We start from the raw sequence: 20,924 nt of genomic DNA, 5'->3' as shown, positions 1-20,924 counted from the left end.
CAAGGAGCCTGCCCCTCCAGGGCTGGCAGTAGCAAGGTTTCCAGGATCACTGCCCTCCCCCTTCCCCCCACCCCAGCATCCAGGAAGAGAAGGGGGAGGAGACTGTGGTCCCCAGGGCCTTGATCAGTGCTCGCCTCTTGGGCGGAGGCTGCCCATTAGCTGCAAGAGGCTATAGCCAGGCTCTTGACCTTAGCCTCAACAGCCTCTTCCACAAATGGGACTAAGCTGGGCAGTGCCCCCCCAGGGCTGCTGTGAAGAGCTAGAAATGGGGGTGCAGGGAGGGGCCCAACAGCCCACGGCCAGGTGGGAGGGGCAAGGGAGAGGCTCCTGGGCACCCTTGGCCCTGCCATCTGCCAGGCCTGGCTCTGCCAGCCCTGCCCCCCAGCCCTGATGGAGCTTCAGCCCTCGCTGCTCCCGCTACGTGGAAGGCCCCTGCCCATCTCCCCATGCTTGTCCCAGAAGGACCAGCACCCCAGGAGGCCCTGGTTCTTCTGTCCCAGCCTGGCCTGCAACTCTCTCTCCAAGGAACAGGTTCCGTGCCCACGACATGTGCCCACACCAGGCCAGGTCTGAATCATCCTCATTTCCCCCGCAGCATCTAGAATGGCTCCTGGCACGGGAAAGGTGCTGGCTAGGAATTTGCTGCTGCAGATGAGGCCTCGGTGTCCTCATCCGTGAAATGGGGGTGCTGCGTCCCACCCTGAGCTTGCAGAAGGGCCGAGGAGGGGTAGGCGCTGCTCCACCTGCCCAACCATCCCCAGAGGACAGCCTCCTGCACCCCACCTGCCACAGGCACCAGACACCAGACCAGGCATACCCCACAGCGGGGTTCCTCGGGCAGCCTGAGCCCTGTGTCCCAGCCCCGATCTGCTGTGCAGGCTTCAGCCTCACTCACCTCTGGGGTGGGGACACAGATGCCGGCCCTGTCTCCCCCAAAGTGGGGCTGGCACCAACAAGATCGCGGCTCCTGTGGGACGGGGCTCGGGCAGGGGTCCCCAGTGCCTGGCACAGAGCCGGGTCCACTTCCTCCCTCCCCTGCAGTCTCACCTGCAGCCCCGCCGTGCTCAGCCGCTAAGTAGAGGGAGTGGGGGTCCCGCAGGCTCCCAAAGGCTGGAGACACAGCAGGAAGCAGGGCGCTGTGGTGGGCTTACGAGGGGAGACCCTGGCCTCCCCCCTTCCCCGGGCTGCAGGCAACGCAGGTGCAGCCCAGCCAGCGCAGCTCAAGCAGGATGCAAGCGCGATTTGCCAAGCGGGGTCCCAGGCCCGCGCGCCCCTACCTCTGGCCCACGTCGCTGCCCACGGAGCCCCCGCCGCGGGCCGGCAGCAGCGGACTGAGCCCGTGCGGCTCCTCGGGGGCCGCGGCGCCGGCTGGGGCGCCCCCCGGGCCCGCCTTGCCCTCGGACGGCGAGCGCGGCAGCTTGGCCCGCGCCATCCTGCGGGAGCGCTCGGCGCGGCGGGCGGCTGGCGGCGGGCGGCGGGGGCGGCGCCGGGCGGAACCATCTCAGCTCGCGCCGCGCCCTCCCCGCCGCCGCGCAGTGGAACGGCCGGGAGCCGGGGCTGGGGGGCTGGGGAGGACGGCGAGGACCGCCAGGCTCAAACCACCGCCAGGACGCCCCATGGAGAAGGTTCAAGCACCCGGCGGTCCTGCGGCTGCTTTGGCAGAAGCCAAGCAATGGTAACAATGACAGTCGCGCACGGGGGGGCGGGGAGGAGCCACGAGGGCGCCCACCCCGGGCGGCAGGTGCTGGAGAGGAGCCGGCATCCCACTTGGCAGGGTCCAAGCCACGGCCCTCCAGCCGGCCTGCGGACCAGGCCTGGCGCTCAGGATGGCCTGCCCAAGCTGTGCCCATCCCTGGCTCCCAGCCCTGGTGTGGGGTGAGTGTAGTACCCCGGCCAGGGGGGTGACAGCTGAGTTTGCCTGTCCACACTAGGGTCCTCACCCCCCACTTCCTACCTCCAAAGCTGTCAGGGAACAGCCCACGGCGGCGCTCCGGGATGGTGCCTGTATGCCAGGCTGGGCATGGGGCACAGATCCCACCTGTGCATTTGCAGCCCTGGTCTGCCCCAGATGCCTGGCTGGACCTGCACATCTCACATGATGTGGCTTTTGTAACCATTCCCTTCCGTGTCACAGACACGGCTCCAGGTGACTCGCCCAGGTGACAGGCAGGTAATAGCCAGGAGGTGTTGGCACCGGGAGGCCCGGCTGCTCTTCCGAAGCCAGCTCAGTGGAGGCAGGAGGCTGTCAGATGCACACTGGTCCTCAGCAGTGCCGGGTGGCAGGGCCCTCAGGACCCGCCCACACTCTGACACCAGACCTGGAGTGCTTGCATGCCAGGGGTCTGCCTCTGTTTCTTCCCTGAACCGTGCCCCAACCAACAGTCAGGGCCGAGCGAGTACAGAGGCCTGTGGGAGGAAGGTGGGCCTAGGACCCCCAGACAGCACCAACTCCAGCTGAGGGAGTGGGCCGGCCTGCCCCACACTCACACCAGAAGCCCTCCCGGAGCCAGCTGCCCGTTCCCCCACCCTGAATCCCCCCACCCTTGGCAGGACCGTTTCTGACCTCACTAGGCCTCCATGCACCCATGCCACAGGGGACTGGGTGGCCGACGCAGATGGGGTGGGGTAAAAGTCCAGCCGCAGGTCCGTGACAGGCAGCGTGGGCTTCCATTTCTTTAGCACCCATGCTGAGGGAGGGCTGGGCTGCTTGAGGGAGGCCGAGGCACAGGGCCCTGCTCCCTCTGGGGGTCCAAACCCTGAGCCGCCATCGTGCTCAGAAAATGACCAAGTCACTGGCACTCTGGATACCTGCCTGAGTGCCCTCCCGGATGTGGCTGAGTAAGCAAAAATCCTTTGAAAAGCCACTGTGTGTGGTCTGGGCACACACTCCTGTGCACTGGCTGCCTGTCGTGGCTCAGGTCTGCCCCAGGGGAAAGCGCTGTTTGTACCTGCAAAGCATGAGGACCCTCTGCCAGCCCCTGGTGTTGGGCAGCAGCAGCAGATGGAAGGCTCCTTCACCCCTCCTGTGGAGTGCCCCAGAGCGGCTGTGAAGAATGAGGCTGGGCGCTTCTCCTGGGCACGTTGCTGAGTAAGACCCATGCTGTGCTGTGTGTAAACACAGCCCCCGCACCACCCCTGGGCGCCGCCTGCAGGACCCTTCACGGCGCCATGACCACACAAAGGGCCGGATGGACATCAGGGCTGCCCATACGTGGTCACCCTGGAGCGGGGAGGAAGCTGGGAGGGAGCGTGTCTGGGCTGTGGATGCTGTGGTTTCACACAGAAATGGTTCGCTTATATTCCCTGGGCATGAACCCACAGCCTACCACAGTGCCGGGGGAAGCCTTACACGGTGGCAAATGCGCGCTCCCACCCTGGGCGGCTGCTCCATGATGCAGTGCTGTGCGTTTGCAGCCCTGGTCCGCCCCAGATGCCTGGCTGGGCCTGCCCATCTCACATGATGTGGCTTTTGTAATCATTCCCTTCTATGTCACAGACGAGGCTCCAGGTGACTCGCCCAGGTGACAGGCAGGTAACAGCTGGGAGGTGTTGGCACCGGGAGGCCCGGCTGCTCCGAAGCCAGCTCAGTGGGGGCAGGAGGTTCCTGCTTTTCGAGAGTGCAGCGGATCTTCACTTACTCGTGGCCTTTGAAGTACAGGATCAGAGTTAGGTGACAAGAGAATGTCTGTGTGGTGGTGTCCGTGGAGTGCCCACAGCCGGCTGAGCAGGTGCAGCCTGGGGTGGGAGAGGGGAGGAGGACCTTTGCAACTTGCTGCGGCACCACGTCTGAAGTTTGATTTACGTTGAAATGACTGTCTACACTTGTCACAGGAAGTCCAGTGAGATGATTCCCATGTGGGGAGGACAATCCCTTCGGCATCGAGCAGCGGTCCCAGAAGCCCCCTTTCCTGGCCTCAGGGCACCAGGACAGGTGCAGGGCACACGGCCAGAGCCAGGTGAGGTGGGGAGGGTGGGCTGGGGCCCCAGGCTCAGGGTCCACAGAGCCATGTGAGCCTTGAGGTGTCCCCAGCACTTTCCGCTCCCATGGAGCCTGGACAGACTCGACCCCATGGCTATACAGGGGCAGACATCCCGGAAACTCAGGAATAAATAACTGCCCTTTCAGGGAGCACGCAGACGCTATGGTTCAAACATGTGTCCAGGCAGCCCTGCGGGGAGGGCGGGGCCTCGCTTCGCCTACTGCAAGCTGAGTGGGACTGCGGGCTGGACAGAGGACAGGGGACCAGGCGGACCCAAAGTGTGTTTTGAAGGTGGCACTGGCTAGACTTCCTGAAGGACTGGGGGGAGGGACAGCACCCAGGCTGGCGGGGAGAGGGGGGAACGGGCAGGTGGCGACACCCCAAGGTGGGGAAGACAAAAGCAGCAGGTTGGGGGTGGATTTTGACACCTATTCTGGACATTCTCAAAGTGCCTGCCAGGTGACATCTCGTGGGTGTGCATCCACGCCTGGTGCTATGGGGGGCTGCCAGTCTGAGACCCATCTGGGTCTCTGGCTCAGCAGTGGGATCTGAAGCCCCAAACCAGCTGGGGTCACCTCGGTGGAGTGGTGCAGCCTGAAACCGGCCAAGTGGGACAGGACTGCAGGACTGGGCAGTGTGACATCTACAGGTGTGAAGACAGGTGTCGGGGGAGATGTAGGGGCAGGTGCAAAGGCAGGTGTGGGGGCAGGTGTGGGGGAAGGTGTGAGGGCAGGTGTGAGGGCAGGTGCAGGGGAAGGTGTGGGGACAGGTGTGAGGGCAGGTGTCGGGGAGGTGTGGGGGCAGGTGCGGGGCAGGTGTGGAGGCAGGTGTGGGGGAAGGTGTGGGAGCAGGTGCAGGGGAGGTGTGGGGGCAGGTGCAAGGGCAGGTGTGGGGGGCAGGTGTGAGGGCAATTGTGGGGGCAGGTGCAGGGGCAGGTATGGGGTGCAGTTGTGGGGGCAGGTGTGGGGGCAGGTGTGAGGGCTGCACCAGGAGCCTTCCCAACCCAGGACAATGAGCAAGCATAGTAAGAACTGGAGATGAATGACTTAGAGCTGACAAGGAGAGGGCAAGCCAGCGTCACAGACCTCCTGGAGAGTGTCCAGGGGAGTCACAGAGGAGGTACAGGTGGTGCTGCTCCCCACACTGCTCCCATCTTCTGAGTCCAAACTGAGAGTGCCAGGAATCCTCACCCTTAGCCCCCATCAGGAGGCAACCAAGGGGTGTATCCTAACTTTGGTCACTGTCTAACCGGGGAGACACCAGGCTTGACCCTTGGACTGAGGTGAGACTTCTTGATTGCCCCTCAGCGGGAGAAGGGCATGGAGCCCCAGGAAGGAGGGAAGGAAGAAGGAAAGGAAGGAAAGGAGAAAAAAGAAAAGAGAAAAGAGAGAGAGAGAATGAGAGAGAGAGAGAGAGAGAGAGAATGGACTTCAGCAGGCAAAGAACCCGGCCAAAAATAAAACCCAGAGAAGAAGGAAGTTCCCCAGGAGGAATTTGGGCACTGGGTCAACTTGATAGGGACCAGGTGCAATGGAAGCCGCACTCGAAGATGAGATGAGCCCATTCATCTCAGCAGCCAGTGGCAGAGAGGTAGACCGCAGGACTCCAGAAGCAAGTGCAGAGCCCACACGCCATACAGTTACGACTCAATGAACCCAAGCCAGGAGGAACAGGAGAGGCATGGCTGAAATCGGATTACCAACACAGACAGCCGGCTCTGACCAGCACAGCGAAGGCATAACAAGATCCAGGCACCAGAGGAAGCGTCGAGGATCCTTTCACTGGAGGATTGCTTGTGCCCCTGGGTAGAAGCCTCAACCAGTTTTTGGTATTTAAAATATATTTGAAGCCAGCTGTGGTGGCTCATGCCTGTAATCTCAACACTTTGGGAGGCTGAGGCGGGCAGATCACCTGAGGTCAGGAGTTCAACACCAGCGTGACCAACATGGTGAAACCTCGTCTCTACTAAAAATACAAAAATTAGCTGGGTGTGGTGGTGGGCACCTGTAATCCCAGCTACTGGGGAGGCTGAGGCAGGATACTCACTTGAACCCGGGAGGTGGAGGTTGCAGTGAGCTGAAATATCACGCCACTGCACTCCAGCCTGCGTGACGGAGTGAGACACTCTCTCTGTCTGTCTCTGTCTCTCTCTGTCTTTCTCTCTCTCTCTCTCTATATATATATGTATATTTGAAAAGTATTTAGATATGTGATGACAAAGCAAAGAAAGAACTGTGCACAGAGTCCCAGGAAAACAAGACGCAGGATGCCTTCCACCTAGATATGGATCCTACTCTATACCTCCTGAGCTGAGGGAAAAGAAGATTCTGCAAGTGCCCAAGACAGAACCAGTGAGTCACCACGAAGGGGGTGAAGTGAGCTGGTTGCAGATCTTCTGCAATGGACTAAGCACCAGAGGATGATGGTCCCATGTTGATCAAGCTCTAACGGGGAAAAATGAGGTCTAGGACTATTATACCCAGCCAAAATGTCATTCGAGTCCGGAGACACAGGGGCGATATCCTCCAATGCAAAGGAATGTGACAGAACGCGGCACAAATGCAGACGCCCTTGTTGGGAGAAAAACCACCACAGCCACCTCAAACATGAAATGAAGCTGCTAAAAGAAATACCAAAGAGAATTCCAGCATGAAGAGGCCGTATGAAAGGGCGGGTGGGCAGCGGGAAACCCACTGAAGTGGCTACGGAGCATTAGAGAATTACGCAAAATATGGTTATAGAACAGGTAAGCATTTAAACCTTGGTGGAGTAAAAACGATGATAAAATTAGTAACATTGTGGGTATGCAGGACACTGTAATCCGAAATGAAGACACGCCAGGCGACTGAGATTCTAATGCAAGCTGCACTGAAAGACCCATCCCCAGAGAATGACTGACTTCAGGGCAGAGAAGGTTCGAGAGTGTGGAAAATCTAGTTTTGCTAGAGAACAAGGAAGTTGCAAAGAGGCATGGGGTCATGTCCAAGGGTACAGAAGCCAGTGGGAAGGGCTCCCATTGGTCAAAGTAGAGACAGTGGGATCTCAGAGGGACAATGATTTAGACATGGTGTATGGGCTTCCTGCTGCTATGGTTATAAATGACCACAAATTCAATTGCTAAACCACACTTTTTTTTTTTTTTTTTTTTAACCTTGAGACAGGATCTCACTTTGTTGCCCAGGCTGGAGTGCAGTGGCATGAACATAGCTCACTGCAGCCTGGACCTCCTGGGCTCAAGTGATCCTCCTGCCTCAGCCTCCCAAGCAGCTGGAACTACAGGCATACACCACCATGCTCGACTAATTTTTGTATATTTTTGTAGAGACGGGGTTTTGCCATGTTGCCCAGGCTGGTCTGGAACTCCTGAGCTCCAGGGATCTGCCTGCCTCAGCCTCGCAAAGTGCTAAGATTTTAGGTATGAGCCACTGCACCCGGACAACACAAATGTTTTAAGCACACAGTCCTGGAGGTCAGAAATCCCAAGCCCAAAGTGCCGGCAGGGCTGGCTCCTTCTGGAGCCCCAAGAAGGAGTCCATTTCCTTGCCTTTTTCAGCTTCCAGCGACACCATCCCCGGCTGGGTCCCTCCTCCCATCGCTCCGTCCTTGCTTGCGCCGCTCATCTCCTTCTCCGGCGACTCTGAGCCTCTGCCTCCCTCCCCTAGGAATCTGTGATGATCTTGGCTCACCCAGATCATGCACGGTAAGTACCCACCTTCAAGGCCCTCCACTTCATCACATCTGCTAATCCCCCTCACCGCGTGTGGTCTCCCTCGCCGCACGTGGTAACATAGTCAGGTTTCTGGGATCAGGACGTGGACACCTTCAGGGGAGCATTATTTGGCCCAGCACACATGGCAGGTCCACGGAACTCCAGGGCTCCGCACCTGATGCTCTGAATGGGGAGTCAGGGAACCCCTCTCCTTGTTGTCACCACTAGAGGTTGCAATTCAACACTGCCTTACTGTGAAAATCTGTCATTAAAGAGAAAGGATCGAGGGTGTTTCCGGCAGGAATTATATTTGGGGGTGCACAGCTCCCATGGATGAAGGACCAGCACAGTGCAGAGGAGAATGTGGGTAATGCTGATGGAGGGAGGAAGACAAAAAGGCAGCCAGTACCTCCCAGGCCCCAGCAGAAGGATGGACTTGGGCACAGGCCTTCAGAGGGGGCCAAGAGCCACAGAGCAGGCACTGGGTGCTCGCAAAGCCACAGGCCACCTTGAGGTGACTGGGGGAAGTTCCTGCCCAGTGGTGGGGTTGGGCTGGCCCCAGCAGGTCCAGCGGGCCATCTTTGACACGGGTGACCAGGACCCGAGACCACACGCAGACACCAAGGGCACCTGCAACATTTTCCATCCTCGATCAAGTAAGCTCTTCCAGCAGGCCTGCAGACCCAACTTCCACTTTGCAAAAGATACTGGAGGCAGAACAAGCTGAACCACCCACAGAGAGGCCACTGGACACATGCAGATGGTGGAACCTTCTGCAGGACGCGAGGCCTGGTGTATGTGCTACCTCTGTTGCGTAACGAACCACCACCAGCCTGGAAGCTTACAGCAGCACCCACTTACCACTTCTCAGCTCTGTAGGGTAGACGTCCGCGCACAGCTGAGCTTGGTTTTCTGCTGAGGGTCCCGTGAGGCTGAGATCCAGGCATCCGCAGGGCTGGGCCCGCGTCTGGAGCTCAGCGGGAATCTGTTCCCAGGCTCATTCCTGCCATCTGCGGAATCCCCTCCTGCACTTGTGGGACAGAGGACCCCCTTTCTTGCTGGCCGCCAGCAGAAGCTTGTTCTCAGTTCCCGAGGGCTGCCTCCTTCCTTGGCGTATGACCTCATCTCTAAAGCAAGCAAGGATGTGTTCAGTTCCCTGCTGCCTCCAGTCACTTCACTCTTCCACTACCAGCCAGAGGAAATGCTGCTTTCAGAGGGCACGTGTGAGTAGACGCAGCCTACTCGGAAAATCGCCCTTTGATTAATTCAAATTCGACTGATCAGCAAACTTAATTGTATCTCCTGTGTATACCTGTCTCCCCATTCCTCCTTTGTGTAAGGAGGGGTCTTAGTCCTGTTGAATTAGGACCCGACGGAATGACCTCATTTCACCTTAATTGCCTCTAAAGAACCAATTTCCAAATACAGTCATATTCTAAGGTACCACGGGTTGCGGCTTTGATATATAAATCTTGGGGGACACAATTCAATCCCGAACACCACGTCACGTGACGATCCTGGTGTGATGTCTCAGATTCACAATCCCGGGGGTAGGGTGGGAAATCCTGGGGGGCCCGCCTGGTGGGAGCTGCTCCAGATTAAAAAGGGGTTTGTGAATCATCATAACCAGACCGGACACAACATTCCTGGATTGAACACACCAGCTGGTGAGGACATGCCAGGGCTGCTGGGGAGACGTCTCTCCAAGATGGACTTGGACCGCCCCTCTCCCAGGACCCCTGCCCAGCCCTCTCCCCTTCCCAGCCCGTGGCTGCGGCCCTCACTCTCCGGCCCCCGGCACTCTGCCCCTCTGTGGGCGTGGTCTTGGCCTCCCTGCGTTGTGGGGAGACGCCTCCCCCTTTCTTTCCCCCCCGGCACAGGGCGTGAGTCTTTGGAGACCTAATTGGGGCCTTGTGAAATCTGGGCTTCCCTGGCAGGCCGTGGGTGGCTGCTACATCCTCAGTGAGGGCTGTGGGGGTCTCACTTCCCAAGGAGGGGCCTGGGGGTGGCTTGGCCGCTGGCTGTTTTCTACCCCACATAGACACCAGGTGAGTCTGCCCCGACGTTCTCCCTCCAAACAACGATGGGATTTCCTGGTGTCAGGATGTCCTGGGGCTGCCATAACCAAGTACCACAGCGGGGGGCTTGAAGCAACAGTTCTGGAGGCCAGAGTTGGACATCAGTGTCCCTGGGCTGAAGTCCAGTGTCACAAGGCTCCGCTTCCTTGGGGAGGCTCTAGGGAAGGTCCTTTGTGCCTCCTCCTCCTGGGAACTCCAGGCACCGGTTGGCAGTGGCCACATCACTCCGGTCTCTGCCCCCACCTTCACACGGCCATCTCCTTCTGCCTGCGTTCATCCTTTCCTTTTTTGAGTTTTCTTAAGGCAAGCTTGTTTTTGTAGTAAAATACGCCGCATAACACAAACATTACCATTTTAATCCTCTTTGCTGCCCTCCTTTAAGGACCTCGTGACTGCGTTTCAGGCCAGGATGGCCTCCGTACTGCAACATCTTTCCCTCGCTGGCCTCTTTAGAGCCCGCGCAGCAGGTCCCAAGTCCCCACAGCTGTGGTTCCTGGGTGGTGGCTGGGAGGCTGCTGCCCACCAACCCCTCTTCCTCCCCAGACCCCTATCGCCCAGGCGGTCCCTCCTGCCAGACCTGGGCTCCCAGGGCGGGTGGGACAGGCCCTCTTTTCCGGCATTTCTGCTTTCCAGCATATATTCCCTCAACTTAGGACACGCCCAGGCAAACCGCCCAGTAAAAGGACGGGGCTGTGTTGGAAACAGACTCTGTCCACCTGGACCTGGCTGAGGGTCCCAAACCCAGCAAGGGCAGCCACAGCCCCACGTGAGAACCTCCTTAGTGGCCCCTGGGGCCCCCCGGCTTTAGTGCTGCCCCAGAGTGACCCCTGCACCCGGTGTCCGGGGCTCAATACCATAAACTGAGTGCCCCAAACTGCAGAGATCTCTTCTCTCCGTTCTGGAGACCAGAATCCAAAATCCTGGTGCCGGCAGGTCCACCCTTCCCCACAGGCGTAGGGGGTCCTCCGCCACCTCCAGCTCCCGGTGGCCCTGGGCTCGTGGCAGCGTCACTCTCATCTCTGCGTCTGTCCCTGCGTGGCTTCTCTGTGTCTCTGGGTTTGTTCCTTCTCTTCGTATAAGGACACCAGTCACTGGATCTGGGACCACCCTCGGTCCAGAATGGCCTCACCCTGAGATCCTCAACTAATCACATCTACAAAGACGCTGCTTCTACATAAGCCACATTCTGGGGTTCTGGGAGGACAGGAATCTTTCGGAGGCCCTGTTCAAACACTACAGGGGGCCTGGAGTACTCTCCACAGACCCTCCTCCTGAGGAGCCCCCAGGCAGCTGTGTGGCCCTCGACAGGCCCCGCCCTTCTTAGGACTCCGTTTTCCTGTCTGTGCAGGGAGGGGGTTGGGCCATTGACCTACCAAGGGATCCTGGGCTGGGTTTGTCATGTGTCCACCACATGACCCCCATGCAGCTGCCTCCTGGGAGGGGCAGGGACAGTCCCCCGGATCCTGATTACCCTCAGGATCACACGCGGGAGCCCAGGGGTGCCCCCTCTCATGGAGGGATGGCCCTGTCAGATCTGTTGTCTGCTGGAAGGAAGGTTCAGAGGGTCATCCTTGAAGCCAGGGATGGGGGTCCCATCTGTGCCTGCAGGAGCCCAGGCTCTGGTTGGGCAGAGGAAGCTCCAATCCAGGTGGGTGGCCGGGGCCTGCAGGTCGGGCCTCTCAGGGCAGCCCAGCCTGGTGCAGGGAGCCTCATACTCTCTCATCTCAGCCCAGCCGACCCGGCAGGAGCTAGGGATCCCGATGAACTACACGACACACCTGGTGAGGTTTCAATGTCAGATGAAAAATAATCGTCTTCTGTGTAAGCACGTCCCTGATATTGGATGGGATACACTTCCACTGGGAAATGATTCACTGTTTATCTGACAGTCGTATTTAACCCGGCATCCTGTGTTTGTATTTGCTGAATCTGGTGCCTACAGCAGACACTCAACTCGACCTCTGTTGCACGACTGAATGAATGAATGACTGCATACGTGGAGGAAGGAACAGGCAGACCAGCCACGCCCCTTGCTGAGCGCTGGCCTGCCTGGATCCTGCAGGCGAGGACCTGGTTCTCTGGCCCCCACAAGGCTGTGCCTGCCCCCGTTGGCCTGTGCTTCCCTGGGCACTGCCTTCACTCTTTTTTGAGGATCGGGGGCTCAGGATGGGAGTGCACGCAGGGCCTGCTGTCTCTACCGGCCCACGGCTGCCCCCACCTGTGCAGATAGTGCCCCCTGAGCCACCCCCAGCCTGGCTTCTGGGGATGAAGAGCACCCCATAGGGAGGACACGAAGTTGAGGCCCCTGGAGGCCTGGCCCCGAGGCTGACCTGGACTTCGAGGCCCTTGGTGCCCTCCCCCCGTGCCTCTTGAGCCTCTGAGCCTGGATCCCACAGTCAGCTCTTATTCAGGGGCCCACGATGGATAAAACCTCAGAGGGGAAAGCAGGAGCGCTGGGAGGGGGGCTTGGAGCTTCCCGGGGCCCCTCAGGAAAACCTGCAGAGAAAGACAGGCTCAGCGCGAAGGTGGCAGGGATACCTGGGCCTCCCCAGCCCACAGCACCCTCAGGAGAGCGGACACTGGTCTGGGACAGGGCTGCCCTGAGCCATGGCTCTCAGACTGGATGGAGGAGGGGGTGTCTAAGGACATGAGGCACCTGTGCTGGGCCGGGGACAGCCGGACGCCAGGCCTGTAAGCCCCGAGGGGTGGCCCAGCACTGAAGGTGGTGATGCCTCTGATGGACTTGCCGGACTGGCAGAATCGTCAGGAACAAGGTCCCTGGGACAGGGCACTTCCCGGGACAGCCCTCGATGCTCCAGACACCCACCAGGAGAGCCAGTGACCCTTCCTACTGACAGGGCTCTGAGGCCCCCTGAGCTCCGGGGTCCTTCTGGAGACAGCAGGCCCTGTGTAGACACAGCCATGCAGCAGACCTGCGGGCACGGCTGTCGGTCGCACAGGCACAAAATGCCCCTTCGGGAGCCGCACGCTCACGTGGTGCACAAGAACGTCCCGCCAGGGAGCAGCAGCCTCTCCTCCCCGCCTGCCACCCCGCGGAGCCCAGCCTTGGGCAATGGCAGTGGATGCCGGCGCCGGCCCTGTTCATGCTGACGGCACTCCGTGCTGACCCCAAGATGGATGATACCTCCTGGAACAGGATGCAGGACGATTTCTAGGTACAACTGAACTCCTGACACCCCACCAATGCTTTTGCTTTTCAGACCTGGTGGAGGGGTGACAGGTCACAGGACAGCTCACCCACCCTGCCAGGCCTCTGCGGTGCTGCCCTGCAGGCGAGCTCTGCAGCCCCCAGTTTCCTGCGCTCTGCAAGTTCACCGCCTTGGAGAGCCACGCCCGTCACCGAGTGCTGGGGAAGCACAGGCAGCGTGGCCTCGGCCTTCACTCACACAGTGGCCCGAGGCTAGCGGGGGACAGCAGGGAAGGACCTGACGAGCGCTGGGGAGGAGAGGGAAGCTGCACGCAGGAGGCTCTCTCCAGAGACCTGGCAGATGCCCTTGAAGTTTAAGGAATTTGAAATGAAAGTGCAACTTAGCCGGGCGCGGTGGCTCACGCCTGTAATCCCAGCACTTTGGGAGACCGAGGCGGGCGGGTCACGAGGTCAGGAGATTGAGACCATCCTGGCTAACATGGTGAAATCCCGTCTCTACTAAAAATACAAAAAAAAATTAGCCGGGCGTGGTGGCGGGAGCCTGTAGTCCCAGCTACTCGGGAGGCTGAGGCAGGAGAATGACGTAAACCCGGGAGGCGGAGCTTTCAGTGAGCCGAGATCGCGCCACTGCACTCCAGCCTGGGCGACAGAGCGAGACTCCGTCTCAAAAAAAAAAAAAAAAAAGAAAAGAAAGTGCAACTTAACACCCCAGAGGGTTTCCCATGAAGTCTTTTGCAGCATCCCCTTCTTTCCCTCCAAGTCTGCTCCAGACTGAATTGTGTCCCCTCAGATCCCCTCGTTGAAGCCCCCACCCTTGAGGGGGACGGTATTTAGAGACAGGTCCTTCGGGAGGTGATTAGGCTTAGACCAGGTCATGAGAGTGGGACCTCGGGATGGGATCAGTGCCGCACAAGAGGAGAGCAGAGAGCCTGCGTTCTCTGCCCCAAGGGCCGCAGCGAGAAGATGTTATACGCAAGCCTGGGACCTGCTCTCACCGGGAGCCCGGTCTGCCGGCACCTCGATCCTGGGCTTCCAGCCTCCAGAACTGAGAAATAGATCTCTGTTGCTGAGGCTGCCGGGTCTGTGGTGCTTTTCCATAGCAGCTGGGAAGACGGAGACGAGGCGTAAACACACTTACACCCGTTCCATTTCAGCTGGACGCGCCGGATGATGGAAACGGAACACTGGAGGGAGCGCACTGGGAATTACAACCTGAAGCCCAAACGGATGGTGGCTTCCTGACGCGGAGGATGCCAGCCCCTCCCACTGGGCATCTGTGTTCTGCTTCATGCTAATTTGGGAGGAATTTCATTTTGTGTCACGCACATGAGTCCCTGGGACATGGGGCTTGGTGACGAAGCCGTGTGTCCCGTTGTGCCAGCCTCAGGGGTGGGATGGGGGATGCAGCCCCCGGGGATGTGGGATTTGCCCTCTCAGGGGTCTCCCTGGATATTCCTGGGCTGTGGTTGGAGGAGCCAGAGTCCCCCGCTCTTAAGTCATAAAGATGCAAAGGCACTGTCCGATGTGCCACCTCGTTCCCAAGAACTGAGCCAGCCCTGGGCCCAGGGGTATCACAGACCCTCCTCCATCCCTCTGCAGGCAGGTGATGCCCCACAAGACACTGCTCACATGTGGTGGGCCCTGGTCACCGACAGCCTCTGTGGGCCTCTGGCCCTCCTGTTGATCCTGCCCACTCCTTGGCCACCCAGGGCTGGAGGCGACCCAAGTCCCTGGAACCCACGGTCGGAGGGAGGGACAGGGCTAGGAGGAAGGGGCAGCCCACCCCAGGGGCCACAGTCTCCACAGCAGAGGTGTCACCTTCCCCCACCCTGACTCGGGCCCACCTTCCAGGACCCTGCTTCCTGGTAGGGAGCCCAGGGGACAAGGGTGAGCAGGCCTGGCCTCCAGCCCTGTCCACAGTCGAGTGGGGGTGACACAGGCAAACCATCCCTGAGCTGGAAAGGGACTGGAAAAATCATGACAAGCATTTCACTCACTCAGGACACCGTAAAGCACGTGGAACCTGCCAGAACTTTCAGAAACCATCCTGGGCCTTTCCTGCTCCACTAAACCAGACCTTGACTCAGTCGTTCAGGTGGCAGACCAAGGGTGTCCAGGAAAAACAGACGGGCGGACCCCCGGCTCTGGGAATGGCTCCTGGTACGCGCATGGCCGGCACCCTCCCCTGGCCAGGAGACCCCAGCCTGTCTGGGCCCCACCAGCCTGGCCAAGGCTGTTTCTCAGGCCGGCCGTGTCCTCCCAAGCCTGTGGGTGTTTGCTCTGGAAAGGGCCCCAGGGCGAGAAGGGCCAGGGGCAGGACTGGGATACCACCGGGCCCTTCCGTGCCCTATCAGCACGCCTGCACACAGCAGGATGGCCCCGGACAGAATGTTAAATATAACCTCCTCCACTCCGCCACCCCGGGGAATGAGCGGGCTGGCGTTTCCCTGAGCTCAGCAGCTCTGGGCAGGAGGCACGCCAGGGGGCCGGTGCTGGAGCCCGACTGGGGCCGGCCCAGCAGCTCAGGCCGAAAGTGTTTTGGGCCACTTCAGCCCCTTCTGGGGGTCCCCCAGTCCAGGGGTCACGCTTCCCAAACCCAGCTCCAGGCCTCTCTCACCGCAGCCCTCACCCTGCATGGCTCCCTGACTCCTACTCGAGCCTTCACTGCCCCTAAACCTCTGCTGCCCCTAAACCACCACTGCTGCCCCTAAACCACCACCGCTGCCCCTAAACCACCACTGCTGCCCCTAAACCACCACCGCTGCCCCTAAACTACCACTGCTGCCCCTAAACCACCACTGCCCCTAAACCACCACTGCTGCCCCTAAACCACCACCGCTGCCCCTAAACCACCGCCGCTGCCCCTAAACCACCACTGCCCCTAAACCACCACCACTGCCCCTAAACCACCACTGCCCCTAAACCACCACCGCTGCCCCTAAACCACCACTGCCCCTCGGGCTCGGCCGTGTGTCCCCCATGCCCCACCCTCCCCTTTGGATCAGGCCTGGCCACACCCTTCCTCCTGACTGTCCTCCTCTGTTTCAAAGCTCCAGCTACACCTGAGTCTGTCACATGGGGACCTGGGGCCCTAAGGCAGGCGCGGCCCAGCCCCAGCTTCCCCAGAGCACCCCCGAAGGAGAGCCGACCTGTGCCCCAGGTCCTGCCCAGGCCACTCACACCTTCACGCAGAAACTTTGGGCTCAGTGCCCTTCAGGCAGCTAGGTCTGGCTCCGGGGCCCAGACCTGCCTTCTCAGTTCAGGGTCTCAGAGTGGCCTTCAGAGAGCAGGTGGGGGTGGGGGTGCAGGCAGGACCCCCGCCCCTGGCACCCGGAGAAGCGGAGAAAAGCTCCCTCCGGAGAAAGGCTGCCGGGGCCCCCTGCTTCTTCAGCAGGGGCTGGGCCGGTGGGTGAGGGCAGGATGATAGGGGTGGGGAGGGGACAGAAAGAGATGATGGAGCCGGGAGGGCTGGGCAGCAGGAGGGCACTTATGCAATCCCAGGTTCTTTGCAGGAGGGATGATTCTAGGAGGCCCTCAGCACACCCAGTCACCCGGGGCTCAGGCACTTCCCCGACCAGCTGGGAAATTGTTCAGTTATTAAGGATGACAGATGAGTGCTGGGAGGGCGGGGCTGTTCTAGAGACATCCTCACCTCAACTGCTGCTTGGAAGCCTGGTGGGGCCTTTACCCTGTGAGAGGAACCTCTCTTTGTCTCCAGCCACCCTGTTCCTATGGGGCAGCCGGATTCACTGTGGGGTAGGGTCGCGTGAATGGAAGGGGTGCATCCAGCAGGGCCAGGGCTGCCCCCTCCTTCTGCACCCATCCCTGCTCCTGCGAGGCCACCTCCGGGTCCCTGCTGGACCTGCCTGGACTGTCCACAGTTGCTGCCTGTGGGGCCGGCAGGGGTCCATCCTCCACGCAGGCCCGCTGCCCCGTGTTCCCAGCAATGCTGGGCCCTGTTTGTGGTCCACTTCTCAGCTTGTTGTGTGAAAAAATATTTGGTGTTGCTCAACTCCAGAGAACCAAGTCAAGTTCCGTTATCTGTTGTCAGAGGAGCTAAGAAAACAGCCTGGTCAGGCCCCTCTGGGGCAGTGTTCTGACCCCGGGAGGCCTGCACTCAGGCTGGCCTTTCCCCGGCAAGGCGGCCGCTCCCTTCCCAGGTGACCCTGGTGCCTGGGCCCCATGGTGGGGGGTGCTGGGCTCAGCCTGGGGTGGCCCAAGGAGCCAAGGCAGTGGCCCTGGCCATGCTCAGGGACGAAGCTTCCTCTTGCCCGCCGGGAGCCCCAGCCAGTGGGCAGGGCCTTCCTGGCACCTCTCATGTCCTGCCTGGCCTGTGCTTAGTGCCTGGGAGTGTTGGCGACCCCGACGTCCCCTCCAGTGGTGGCTTCAGTGGCCCCGGTGGGCTGGGTCCTGGTGCAGCATGGCGGGGGGCAGTGCCTGTCCCATCCCTCCCCACTGGGACTCCTTGTCTGGAATCTGCCCCTTTGGAGATGGGCCTGTGGTGTGACGGCCCCAAGTGTCCCCAAAGCATGCATCCCCCGACATACACGGCATCTTCCCGAGCCTCAGTGCAGAGCAGGATGGAAGCTGCACCTCCACCGCCACAAACCAGGGTCTGCACAAGATGCCCAGGGCCCAGCTCGGGGGGCACCGCCAGGATCCAAGCCCTCAGGCAGCCCCTGTCCCGCTGGCTCCTCAAGCTGCCCTTTGGGGGCTGTTAACCCCGCTGCAGAAGAAGAGCCCAAGTCTGTGTTCTCCAAGGGCCGTGACGCTCACTTAGGCTTCTGGGATACTCTCAAGAGCTGGCTCTGGCTGGGAGGGCCAGGGCCTCCATTAGCTGCCCCCAGGCTCCCAGGCAGAGGGGCAGTGAGACTCTCAGCGTGGCTCAAGGGGCTCCAGAGCCCAGGCCCAGGTGGACTGTGGCTGAATGCTGCTCCCCGGGAGCACCCAAGACACCATCTGGTAGGCAGTGGTGAGGGTCTACCCAGGACCTCATCAGTGAGCTCCCAACTCTGCCCACTTCCCCCACTGGGCGGTACTGACGGGCTGGGTCATCCCCCCTGGGAGCGGCCTGCCCAGCAGTACAGCCTCCTCTGCCCACGTGGCCAGCCGGGCTCTTCCCTGCCCAAGGCCACAGGCGACGGAGGCTGCAGTGACTCACTGCCAGAGGCTCTACTCCCTGGGCGAACAGGAAGCCCGAGTCCTGCCCGCCCACCTGCTCGCTCACAGCCTGCCAGGGGTTGGCAGCAGCACCCGCTCCCCTCGCAGAGCCTGCCCCGGGGTGGAAACAGGGAGGGCGTGAGGGGTGCCGGTCTGTGCTGAGCCCCCACAGTGCACCTGCCCTGTGCTGGTGGTTGGGTCTCCCTGCCCCCCAGCCTCTTCCTCGGTGCAGAGACAGGCCAAGCGGCACTTCCACCTTACCCAGACCTGAGACACCGCCATGGCAAAGGCCACCACGCTGGTCCCTCAGGGGCCCGGGCGGAACCTCTGCTGCCATGTCCAGGCATACCAGCCCTTCCATCCGCAGCCCAGGACCCCATCCCAGTGTCCCCTCCCCTCCACCTAAGGGCTCTCTTGCCCAGAGCTGGCAGGCAGGTCTTGCTGGGCTCAGCCCTCTCAGACCTGGGCCCCCATGGCCTCCAGACCCCCGCCTGCGCTCCGTCCCACATTCAGATAAGCACGTCCTCCCACCTCACACAGCCCCTGTGAGTCACTGCGGTACACATGAAGGGGGTCCCACCAGGCCAGGCAGATGATCCCCCCATCTCCACTCCAGGAGGGGGAAGGCACAGGCACTAGGGATGAGGAGGAAGATAATGAGAGATGGGGTGGGTTCTAATGGCAGGTAGAGGCATCAGATCCCACCCGAAGCACCCGGACGGGTCCTCCAAGCGGCCGATCCCCTCCTCCAGATCAGCTTGGGTTTTCCACAGAGCCAGGGGCTGGGGTCCCCACATGTGTGTCCTTATGGATAGGAGAGGGCTTGGGTGACCTCAGGACCCCTGACAGCATCCTGACTTCCCTCATTGCTGCCCACCCATTCCAGCATCGGGGGTCATGAGAGAGGCCAGGCCAGACTCACCCAACCCTGCCATGGAGGCCGAAGCAGGCACCTTTGGGCAAAGAAGGTTTGAGGGAAGAGAAACCCTTCAGGCCGGGCTCCCTGAGCTGCCTTTGAGAGGAGAGGCCCCCAGGCTGCTGCTGAGACCAAGGAGCTACCATTCCTGGGTGGGGGAAGTGGGGGTTCCCCAGGCTCCCGGGCCTCTAGGGCACCCTCTCCTACATCCAGTCGAGGCAATTTCTCAGGAAGACCTGAGTCCGTGTGAGGAATGGGTTCAGCTGTACAGAGGGCGGCTGGTGAGTTGGCAGGTGACTCAGGCAGGAGCCCCCAACTCATTTGCCCCCGCGTCCCCAGAAGGCTGCCTACTCCTGTACTGTGCCCAGCCAACCTCACCAGCCCCCGCAGCCTCCACGGCGAGCCGGGCAGAGCTGCTGGGAACTGGGCTGGAGACCAGCCGACCAGCAGACCCCCACCTTCCGGATCTCGTGCTGCCCAAGGCCACCATCTCTACCAGGCCCAGGTTTCCTCTCAGGGATGAGAAGTGGGAAACCACTCTCAGAAGGAAGCTAAGTCCCCTCCTTGTCCCGTGCTATAGACACCAACACCACAGGGCCAGGTCCCCTCCCTCCTGTCCTATAGACCGAACACCACAGGGCCAGGTCCCCTCCCTCCCGTCCTATAGACCGAACACCACAGGGCCAGGTCCCCTCCCTCCTGTCATATAGACCGAACACCACAGGGCCCGGTCCCCTCCCTCCCGTCGTATAGACCGAACACCACAGGGCCAGGTCCCCTCCTTCCTTGTCCCGTGCTATAGACACCAACACCAAAGGGCCAGGTCCCCTCCCCTCCCGTCCTATAGACCGAACACCACAGGGCCAGGTCCCCTCCCTCCCGTCCTATAGACCGAACACCACAGGGCCAGGTCCCCTCCCCTCCTGTCCTATAGACACCAACACCAGAGGGCCAGGTCCCCTCCCTCCCATCCTACAGACACCAACACCACAGGGCCAGGTCCCCTTCCATCCTTCACACACGAGGAAAGGTATGCAGCACATCATCTGAGGCCATCTTGAGGGACAGTGTCACAGGACAGGTACGGTGACCACACAGCCCTGATGCTCTACACCCCTGGCCACTCTCCCTCCAATAGAACCTCACTGTATACTTCATTTCCAACCAGAGAGAGCAGGGCACTTGTAGGGTGGCACAGATGCCCTGTACCCCACAGGCCTTTCCTGGAGAGGACCCACAGCAACGCACCAGCTAGCACACACACAGCCACACACATCTGGCGGTCCACCCCCTAACACCATTGGCACACAACCCATGCGGCCGCTGGGCACAGCACGCCAAGGCCACTGGAATGCAAATCGGCGGCTGCCAGGGGCTGGGGGATAAGGGAGCATTTGGGGAGTGAGTCCCAGTGGTAAGGAGCTTCCTTCTAGGGTATACAAATGTTCCCGAATTACAGTGGTGAGGGTGGCACAATGTGTACTAAATGTCACTAATGGTAAATTCTGTTTTATGTATTTTACCACGATTTTAAAAAACCACACCCAGGATCAGGGACTCACTGTGATATCCCATGCCCGCTTCTCCTCTCCCAGGGATGGGGATGGTTCTCTCTAGGCAGATAGCAAAAATCTCTGCTGTCCACTTCTGAACACTCAGGAATACGGCATTACAATTAGATCAACCACAGCCACAGGCGTTATTGAGTCATCCGGGAGCCCCAAGCACCATTAGGGGGATGGACACCACTTCCTGCCCAGTATCGGAAGGATCTCCCAGGGCTGCTGTTTTCAAGAATTAGCCAAGTCCCAGCTGAGCAGGCACCTGAGGGGCTGGTGCTAGCTTAGAAAAATGTTGAGTCCACGGATTCGGCCTAGGGAAGCTTTGTGTGGATCCTAGGGGGCAGGACAGC

The 20,924-nt window shown here is 60.4% G+C and overlaps 1 protein-coding gene and 1 long non-coding RNA gene across 5 annotated transcripts in view; one reads left to right on the top strand and one right to left on the bottom strand.

The window, feature by feature from the left end:
- Positions 1–20,924, bottom strand: part of LOC105471910 (potassium sodium-activated channel subfamily T member 1) — a 91,334-nt gene that overhangs the window by 56,354 nt on the left and 14,056 nt on the right.
- LOC139358244 (uncharacterized) lies at positions 1,549–9,158 on the top strand. 4 transcript variants are annotated; one of them, XR_011612919.1, is made up of 4 exons: positions 1,549–1,675; positions 3,497–3,956; positions 7,303–7,395; positions 7,534–9,158. It is a non-coding gene; the product is annotated as an uncharacterized lncRNA (long non-coding RNA). The 4 variants fall into 4 exon arrangements; XR_011612918.1 differs by having other exon boundaries at positions 1,550–1,675; positions 3,497–3,665; positions 3,832–3,956; positions 7,303–9,158; XR_011612920.1 differs by lacking the exon at positions 7,303–7,395.

This window comes from Macaca nemestrina, chromosome 14 (genome assembly GCF_043159975.1).
Source record: "Macaca nemestrina isolate mMacNem1 chromosome 14, mMacNem.hap1, whole genome shotgun sequence".
Lineage (NCBI taxonomy): Eukaryota > Metazoa > Chordata > Mammalia > Primates > Cercopithecidae > Macaca > Macaca nemestrina.
Note: the sequence above shows the minus strand (reverse complement) of the source record. Positions and strands in the feature narration are given on the sequence as shown.